Source organism: Asparagus officinalis, chromosome 7 (assembly GCF_001876935.1).
Source record: "Asparagus officinalis chromosome 7, Aspof.V1, whole genome shotgun sequence".
Lineage (NCBI taxonomy): Eukaryota > Viridiplantae > Streptophyta > Magnoliopsida > Asparagales > Asparagaceae > Asparagus > Asparagus officinalis.
Window position 1 is genome coordinate 139,595,161 of NC_033800.1, and position 9,991 is coordinate 139,605,151.

A 9,991-nucleotide genomic window follows, 5' to 3' on the forward strand; every position below is an offset into this window, starting at 1 on the left:
AAGGGTCAACGCCGGTCAACGCGTAACCCTAGGTCAACGCCAAGCAACGCGTTGCAAGCAAAAGTCAGCGTTCGACGATTTTAAACCCTAGGGTCAGCGCCGGTCAACGCGTAGCCCTAGGTCAACGCCAAGCAACACGTTGCAAGCAAAAGTCAGCGTTCGACGATTTTAAACCCTAGGGTCAGCGCCGGTCAACGCGTAGCCCTAGGTCAACGCCAAGCAACACGTTGCAAGCAAAAGTCAGCGTTCGACGATTTTAAACCTGTAGGCATCAAAAATTGCCTATAGTTCTCCCCAACCAGTTCAGTGTTAACGAGCGACGATGAACGTCACCATCCAATCCACATGAGCCTAATCGACGTCGACGAATGACTAAAGTGAATCGACGAGTTACATGAGCGGATAGGACTTCGGAATCACGAAGACCCGGACCAATCGGGAAGCCCGGCACTGTTCACAAAAAGGACAACGCCCTTCATGCCTCGACCACTCTACAGATAATCCAATCACCAGAGCGGGTCAAACTCTTCGTCGCGCATCCAACGCACCCGGAATCACTCAAATCCGAATCCGGACGAAGAATATACAGGGGAACCAACAAAACACCTAAACGGAGTCTCGGCAAGCTCGAAACACCCGAGGGGTGTCTTGGCAAAACCAAGACACCCTAGGGTGTCTCGGCCATGGCCGAGACACCCCTGGGGTGTCTAGGCTTTTCCTAGACACCCCCGGGGTGTTTCGCCACGCCGGGACTCCGTTTAGGTGTATTAGTTGTTTCCCCTGTATATTCTTCGTCCGGATTCGGATTTAAGTGATTCCGGGTGCGTTGGATGCTTGACGAAGAATTCGATCCGCTCTGGTGATTGGATTATCTGTAGAGTGGTCGAGGCATGAAGGGCGTTGTCCTTTTTGTGAACAGTGCCGGGCTTCCCGATTGGTCCGGGTCTTCGTGATTCCGAAGTCCTATCCGCTCATGTAACTCGTCGATTCACTTCAGTCGTTCGTCGACGTCGATTAGGCTCATGTGGATTGGATGGTGACGTTCATCGTCGCTCGTTAACACTGAACCGGTTGTGGAGAACTATAGGCAATTTTTGATGCCTACAGATACCCCCTCCAAAGTGTTCCTGACTCGTTTCTTTTATAGAAGAGGCTGGAATACTTTGGATGTGATTGATCTGGCCTTCAGTCGGCGTAGTTAGCTTCAACTCTTGACTCTTTCGATTTTCGATCTATCCGATGCTTTGACGAATAGCCGAGGTTCTTCCGGCGCTGCGTTTATCGTCTGGCCGTCGTCGGAGTCTCGAGTCTGCAGCTGATGAATTGAGTTTGGCTCGTGTCATTGAGTTGACTTTGAACTACCTCCGCCACATTGTGCTGGCTTAGGGTTTCGGATCCCCGTGTGTTGGCTTTTTATCGCAACGCGTTGACCGGCGTTGACCTAGGGTTACGCGTTGACCGGCGTCCACCCTAGGGTTTCGAATCGTCGAACGTTGACTTCGGTTGCAACGCGTTGACTGGCGTTGACCTAGGGTTACGCGTTGACCGGCGCTGACCCTAGGGTTTACGGATCGCCATTAACACAGTTTATACTCGTACGTTTGCTGGAGTATACACAGTTTAAGCTCTTAAGGTATTGGAGCAAAGCGGTCCCAGGTGTCGGGGCTGCAGGACCAACTGTTAAAGCTGATTCATCTGCATGTGTGGATTTTATCCTGAATTTGTTGGGTGCTCAAGTCACGAGACCAACTAGGGGAGTTGATGCGTCAATGACTCGCAGTTATAGAATTTTTGGCAAATCCTCAGCCATCAACGGATTTGATGAGCCTTTACCGACTACCGTTTGAGTCGGGCTAGCATGCGGATTGTTTAAGTCCGTTCCGCATGTGACGCTGTGCTAAGAGAGTTAACGCTCTTAGTGCTACGATATTGAATACGTAGACTTCGTCTTTCTCACGGGAATAGACTACCCGGCGACGCGTGTTAGGCGTTGACTTTAGGATTTTTGGCTAATCCCCAGCCTTCAACGGATTTGATTAGCCTTTACCGACTACCGTTTGAGTCGGGCTAGCATGCGGATTGTTTAAGTCCGCTCCTATGTGACGTTTAAGCTAAAAGAGTTAACCCTTTTAGTGCTACGATATTGAATACGTAGACTTCGTCTTTCTCACGGGAATAGACTACCCGGCAACGCGTGTTAGGCGTTGACTTTAGGATTTTTGGCTAATCCCCAGCCTTCAACGGATTTGATTAGCCTTTACCGACTACCGTTTGAGTCGGGCTAGCATGCGGATTGTTTAAGTCCGCTCCTATGTGACGTTTAAGCTAAAAGAGTTAACCCTTTTAGTGCTACGATATTGAATACGTAGACTTCGTCTTTCTCACGGGAATAGACTACCCGGCAACGCGTGTTAGGCGTTGACTTATCCCTACTCAGGCTTCGGGATAAAATTCCCCGTGCATCGAGTGCCCGGATTTGACAATCGTGTCTTTTCTAAAAGCAAAGACAGATTGAGAAACGGGAGAGGAAGAATTTTATATTCTATCTCCCGGTGCTGAAGAGGAAGAATTTTATATTCTATCTACAGCTGGAAAGGGAACTTGAGGTGGGATCCCCCACCCCCAGAATCCGGAATGATGAACTGGGAGTGGGTTCTCCACTCCGAGCATCGGAAAGGTCCGAGGAGAGGAAGAATTTTATATTCTATCTCCCGGTGCTGAAGAGGAAGAATTTTATATTCTATCTACAGCTGGAAAGGAAACTCGAGGTGGGATCTCCACCCCCAGAATCCGGAAGGATGAAACTAAGAGTGGGATCTCCACTCCGAGAATCGTAACAATTCGGATAACCCTAACTGTCGGAAGGTTTGATTACCCGATTTGGAAGTGGACCTCTCGTTCATTGGGGGAATCGAGAGGAGATTTTGGCTGTGGCCCTAACTGTATGAATGTTTGACCAAGCAGGAGTTTGAGACGACCTAACTGTCGGAAGGTTTGATCGCTCGATTTGAAGGTGGACCTCTCGTTCATTGGAGGAATCGAGAGGGGATTTTGGCTTTGGCCCTAACTTTTATAGGTTTGACCAGAACGCAAAGAGAGTGGAATACGAGTAGCAAAGAAAGTGCCAACTCGTATCATCACTCAAAGGGAGATTTTAACGCTAGGCGTTTAGGACCTAGCATGTTAAATCTGAGAAATGCCAATGACTGGCAGATGGAAATGTTGGTGGGTCCACTGTCGTTTGATTTGATCAGCGGATGGTTTGGTGAGGAAAGATTAACCTATCAGAAGATTGGATCTCCTCTCACAAAAATAACTCATAAGAGTTAGAGAATAAGAAGAGACATTCTGACCTTCAGAGTTCGAACGTGAATTTCTTATTCACCAATTCCACAATGATTGGGTTATCCCTAAGAATACCCATGTGGTATTCTTTCGGGAACTTCCCGATGCATTGGATTATCCACCCCCAGTTTCTCACTTGGAACTGGGTTTGATTTTGTTGTCCGACCGGGTTATCCTTAAGAATATTAGCGTAATATCCTCCAGGAACTTCCCGTCAATGGTAGGAAATAGTTTAGACTCATATACCTATTGGAGTATCAGGGAGCAGTTTAACCTCTTATACCGGTAGGAGGAATGAGAAACAGTTTATACTCGTATACTCTTTGGAGTCGTAAGAAGCAGTTTATACTCTTATACTTATCGGAGTGTTGAGAAGCAGTTTATACTCGTATACTCATCGGAGTGTTGAGAAGCAGTTTATACTCACAAGGACAATGGGCGGAATATCTTTTCCACAATCTGTGGGACAAAGAAGCTGAGGTGACTCGCTTAGCGGCCAGTACCCTTGAGGAAATCACCGAACGTATCAATGACGCAACTTCTCATTATACTTGCGAGGTTGAGGAGGATGTCTTCCCGGCGTTTACCACGTTCGAAAGCTTCCACTATCAGGCAGAAGTCCCTATCTCGGACATGGCTTTGTTCGCTGGTTTTCTGACTCTTTGGTTGAAGCGTTGCGTGGTACCCACAAGGCCAGTGGATGCTATTACAGTAGAAGTTTTATACCCTGCTGTTCTACTGGCTTATGGACGACCTTTGAATCTTCTTTCAGCCATGGTGTGCTGTTTACAAAGTGGCTTGCGGGAACTATCTTCTGAGTTCATTGCCGTCAAGAAAGTGGATTCTGACGGGACGACCGTCATTCAAACCCCAACCCCTCGGGTGCCGATGCCGTATATTTACTTGGTATCTTGGTTTGTGCTGCACTGCCCTCCAATAATGACGACTCCTGAATCAAATGACACCTCAACCCCTCTTGTTCAGCAATTAGAAACTTCTGACTGGGCTGGTTGGTACCAAGTTAAATTCCGTGAAATTTTGAGACGGGATTATAATTACAAGATTGCTGTCAAGTTTCCCGCCTTCGAGGGTGGCGCGTATGGAGAACTTCATCAAGACTCTCCGGGGCCGAATTCTTTCACCATGCTTAGCAAGGGCGCTTTTTGGTGGCTCATAAACATTCGTCCGGGCTATCTTATTTTTCGACAAGGGCGGAAATGCTTTATTGAACCATATCAGCCTTATCGCTTTTCTCGGCAATTTGGCTATGATCAGCTCTATGTTGGGAACCCAAACCCTACTCTTGCATTCATAGGTAATGTGTATGAAGGAGCGAGAGCTTGGTTTTACTCAGTGGCTGGTTGCACTGTGAGCCCACTCCTTCGGAGGAGGGGCTGTTCGAGCATTCTTGGTTGAAGGAGAAGGCTTCCTTCGGCATAGGAGCAACAATTGGAGCTTTAGTCTCCTTGGAGACTTTGTGGATCTTGCGCATAGCCTTGGGGCTAAGGGATCCGGATGAGAGAGCCTCCTCAAACTTGGCTTGATCAAAGGGTTTGGTTGAAGCTGAGCCCACTCCATCGGGGGAGGGGCTGTCCGAGCAGTCTTCCTTAGGCGGTTCGGCTGCAATTGGAGCAGTTGGAGCTTTAGTCTCTTTGGAGACTTTGTGGATCTTGCGCATAGCCTTGGGGCTAAGGGATCCGGAGGAGAGGGCCTCCTCAAACTTGGCTTGATCAAACTCTACAATAAGAATTTCGACGGTTGTTCCAGTGAGATGAACGTCGGATTGCGCCACCACTTCTTCGTCAGAGAAGCTTGTCCCCAGCGGAGTCGCCATCTTTTGTTTGTGGGAAAATTTGCAGTAAAAGAAATAAAGAAAAATTGATTTGTATTCCAGAATGAATTTGATTCTCCCCTTTGTTTAATTCTGGGTTCTTCACGGTAGCGATGAGATGCCTCCCTCGAATGCTCGCGTCGAGTTTGCTTCTCGTTGACGATCCGACGTCTTGTTTCACTGAAACGTGGTCTTCTCCTCACGATTTGACGTTGTGGAGAACTCTGAACGAGTTTGAAACTCTTGATGAGTTGATAACTCTGATCGAGTTTAGAACTCTTGAAAAAGAGTTGATTTGAACCGAGAATCGGTTCTCAAGCCAAGGATGAAGAAGCTCTTGTTGCAGATCTCCCAAGCTCCAGAAATGCTCTAAGGATCCTGTTGACGAGCCAAGAAGTTCCAACAGACTGCACCCGAAAGATCCAACCCTGATCTGATTATCAATAATCCGATCTTTAACTCTGTTGAGTTTGTCGTTATTTATAGGGGATTAAGGGGTGTAACCACCTCCTTAATTCGCTCCTAAGTGGGGCTAATGTGATGTAACCGCCCCCTTAAATCACTCCTGAGTGGAGTTGTGATCCCCTCAGATCGTGGGAAACGGTTTTGAAACCGTTCAACTCGTGTTTGAATGAGTCAAACGCAGACCCGCGTTCTGGCATGAATTCTGTGTCTGAACGCAGCATCTGGAGGTGCGTTCTGCCGATTGGAGTTGCGTCTGGGCTGTGTTCGTGGCCATGAATGTGGCGCATCTTGATGCTGGTACGCGGGGAGGACTTCCACGTCTTGATTTGAAGAGACCATTGATTTGTAGTCTCTTTCTGTCGAAGCGTTGCAAAGATCGTCATTTTGTAATCTTTACTTTAGCTCTTTGATATGCAAGAGTCGTCAGATTGTAACTCTCGATGTTGATGGTAAAGGCTGTTAAACTAGAGCTCTCATCGGTTGTCGTGAAGGTCGTCAGATTGTAACCTTCAGCGATCTACGTGAAAGTCTTCAAATTGTAGCCTTCTGGAGTTGTCAGATTGTAACTCCCGATGTTGATTGTGAAGGCTGTTGAATTGGGGCTTTCATTAGTTGTTGTGAAGGTCGTCAGATTGTAACCTTCTACGTGAAAGTCCTCAAATTGTAGCCTTCTGGAAGTCGTCAGATTGTAACTTCCATCATCGGTGTTTGATGGGGATCAGCTATCTATTGTGATTTTTAGACAGCCTACAGAACCCCCTCCAAAGTTTTCGAAAGTTCGCGGTTGACTGGGACGAATTTTCGGAATACTTTGGATCTCAACTCTGATCGTGGAGCTGTTGATTCCACTTGCTTCGAAGGCATCATGGTTGAAGGGATTTGCCACGTAGGACCTGTGTGAAGGTATGCGCCATAATCCTGCTTCTCGAATGTGGGGGTGGATCCTACATTTTGAACTTGAGATGTGGGTCTCACCCTTGCATGTTGAATTTGGAACACAGGTGTGACCTCAGCGTTTGGTTTTTTGCATCGCGGGTCAACGTTTTGACTTAAGACATGGAAGTGGCTTCCGTGCATTTTGATGCGGGCTTCGTATGCTAAATGTATTGTGAGATGCACCATGACCGTGAAGAATGAGGGTGGAAATAGTATTTCCATTTTACACAGTGTATTAGCAACACGTCCCTCTAATTCTTCAAACTCCCTGACATCAATCACCTTAGAGCACAGTTGCTTGAAGAAACCGCAGAATTCTATTACCACCATCGCGAGTTCCTTGTCAGCATGTCGCAACGCAACCGGGAGAAGTTGATGTAATAGAATATGATGATCATGTGTCTTGAGTCCCAAAATCTTTCTGTCCTCAATATGCACATTTGCTGAAATGTTTGAAGCATAACCATCCGGTGTCTTCACGGACTTTAGAAATAAACACATATTGTGGACCTCATCCTTCGACAGTGTGACACGGGAGGCTGGGAGTTCAAACTTTCCGTCGCCCTTATCTATAGCTTGCAGTTCCAGATGAATGTTCAATTCTGCTAGGTCTTGACGTGCCCTTAAGTCATCTTTTGATTTTTTCCCGTCCTGCAACAAAGTGTTCAAGAGATTCTCGCATATGTTCTTCTCGATGTGAATGACATCCAAGTTGTGACGTATTTTTAAACTTCTCCAATATGGCAGCTGATAAAATATGCTGAATTTTGACCATCCATGCGGAAGTTCGGTGCCTTTTGAGACATGCTCATGCGACCGGGGTACATTGCGAGGCTTATTTCCTTTCGATTTTACTTTTCCCTTCCATTTTTGCTTCAATATTTTTCTCCTAACACCAAATGGATTTTCTTTGTTGAATCTTTTTTTTCCAAATATTTTTCTAGGTAAAGGATGTAGAAGCTCAAATATTTCTTCTCCAGTCAGCCTTGGTGGTGCCGGTCTACTTTCTGGATTGCCATCGAAATTTCCTACTAACTTTCTGAACTTGTGCCCTGTAGGCAACCATCTTCTGTGTTGCCAATAACAAAACTTACGGCTGTACTTCAGGAACTTTCCCTCATAGTCAGACATACAAATCGAACAAGCAATCTGACCCTTCGTCGACCATCCAGACAGGTTAGCGTATGCCGGGAAGTCATTAATTGTCCACATGACCATTGCCCGCATACAGAAAGACTCCTTACCATAAACATCATAAGTGCTGACACTTTTTTCCCAGAGAAGCTTCAGGTCGTTAATTAATGGTTGGAGGAACACATCGATATCATTTCCAGGAGAATATCTTCCAGGGATCAAAAGTGACAGTATCATGTACGGTTGCTTCATGCACATCGACGGCGGTATGTTGTACGGTGTCAGCAACACTGGCCAGGTAGACCAAGCAGAGCTCATTAATCCAAACGGATTAAATCCGTCGCTAGCAAGCCCCAGCCTAATATTCCGAGACTCTTTACCGAAGTCGGGGTATATACGGTCAATGTGCTTCCATGCCTCACCGTCCGCAGGATGTCTCAGTTTCCTGTCCTCTTTGCGGTCTGTCGAGTGTCATCGCATATTCTCAGCCAGCTCGGCAGACATATAAAACCGCTGTAGCCTAGGAACAATTGGAAAATATCGGAGAACCTTCGCAGGGATTCTGCTCTGCTTATTGGATGCACCACCTTCGGATGTGCTGGTAGCTTCTCCTTTCCAACGTGATACATGACACGTCGGACATTCCTCCAGAGCTTCGTTACCCTTATTGTACAAGATGCAGTCGTTAGGACAGGCATCTATCTTCTTGTAATCAAGCCCCAACGTATCAACAATCTTGTGAGCTTCGTAATAGGTCACGGGGATGCTTTTCTCGCCGCCTGGAATGACTTTCCTCAACAAATCTAATAACATCTCAAAATGTGTAACAGCCATCCCACTGAGTGTTTGGATATGAATAAGCCTCAGCATAAAAGAAAGCCTTGTGAACTCCTTACACCCCTCGTATAACGGTGACTCGTTTTCTTCAATAAGTCTCATCAATCGATCTACATCTTGAGACACATCATTAGTGTTGACATCACTCACCGGCGGCACTGCAAGAATATCTTCTAACATATCAGTCGTGTCAACTGTCGGATTGCTGACTTCAGCCAATTCTTCCTCTGATTGTATCACCGGGACTCCTTCACCGTGATGACTCCAAAATACATAAGAGCTATCAAATCCATTGATTGACAGATGAAAACTTACGTCACTCCTAGCGAGCATTTTACCGTTCCTGCAATTCTTACAAGGACAGAAAATCGACCCACTTAGCGACCGTAGAGGGTTTGTGTCAAGTAGGCTAAGAAAGCTTCTATCCCATCCTTGTACCGGGTGTCTAGATGTCTTCGATCATGTGGTATGCTCATGAAAGATTTGTCAGGAACTGTCCGCATCTATAATTTAAAAATTAATGAAAGTGAGCAATCTTGGCCTTTGATTTATCAATCAAAGGCTAAGATCTCCTCATGCACAAAAGTAGGCGGGAGATAAGGATAAGATATTGGCCTTTGATTGATAAGTTTTAGCGACAGATTATCCCGTCGTTAAAAACTGTTTTAGCGACGGATTATCCCGTCGCTATATCATATTTACCGACGGAATTTTATATTGTCGCTAATATCCACGCGACGGAAATGTTTAGTCGCTCCTAATCGAACCCTAACCCTAACCCTAACCCTAATCGAACCCTAACCCTAACCCTAACCCTAATCGAACCCTAACCCTAACCCTAACCCTAATCGAACCCTAACCCTAACCCTAACCCTAATCGAACCCTAACCCTAACCCTAACCTTAACCCTCAAACTCACCCTCACCCATCACCCCTCACCCTCACCTCACCCTCGATCACCTAACTCTAACACTCACCCCACCCTCGATCAAATAACCCTAATCGAACCCTAACCCTAATCGAACCCTAACCCTAACCCTAACCCTAATCGAACCCTAACCCTAACCCTAACCCTAATCGAACCCTAACCCTAACCCTAACCTTAACCCTCAAACTCACCCTCACCCATCACCCCTCACCCTCACCTCACCCTCGATCACATAACTCTAACACTCACCCCACCCTCGATCAAATAACCCTAACCCTAACCCTAACCCTCACCCTCACCATCACCTCCACCCTCACCTAACCCTCCTCTAACCCTAATCCTAACCAAAACCCAAACCCTAACCCTAATCGAACCCTAACCCTAACCCTAACCTTCGCCTAACCCTAACCCTAACCCTCACCGAACCCTAACCCTCACCCTCGATTACCCCTCACCCTCACCCCACCCTCGATCACCTAACACTCACCTCACCCTCGATCACCTAACCCTAACCC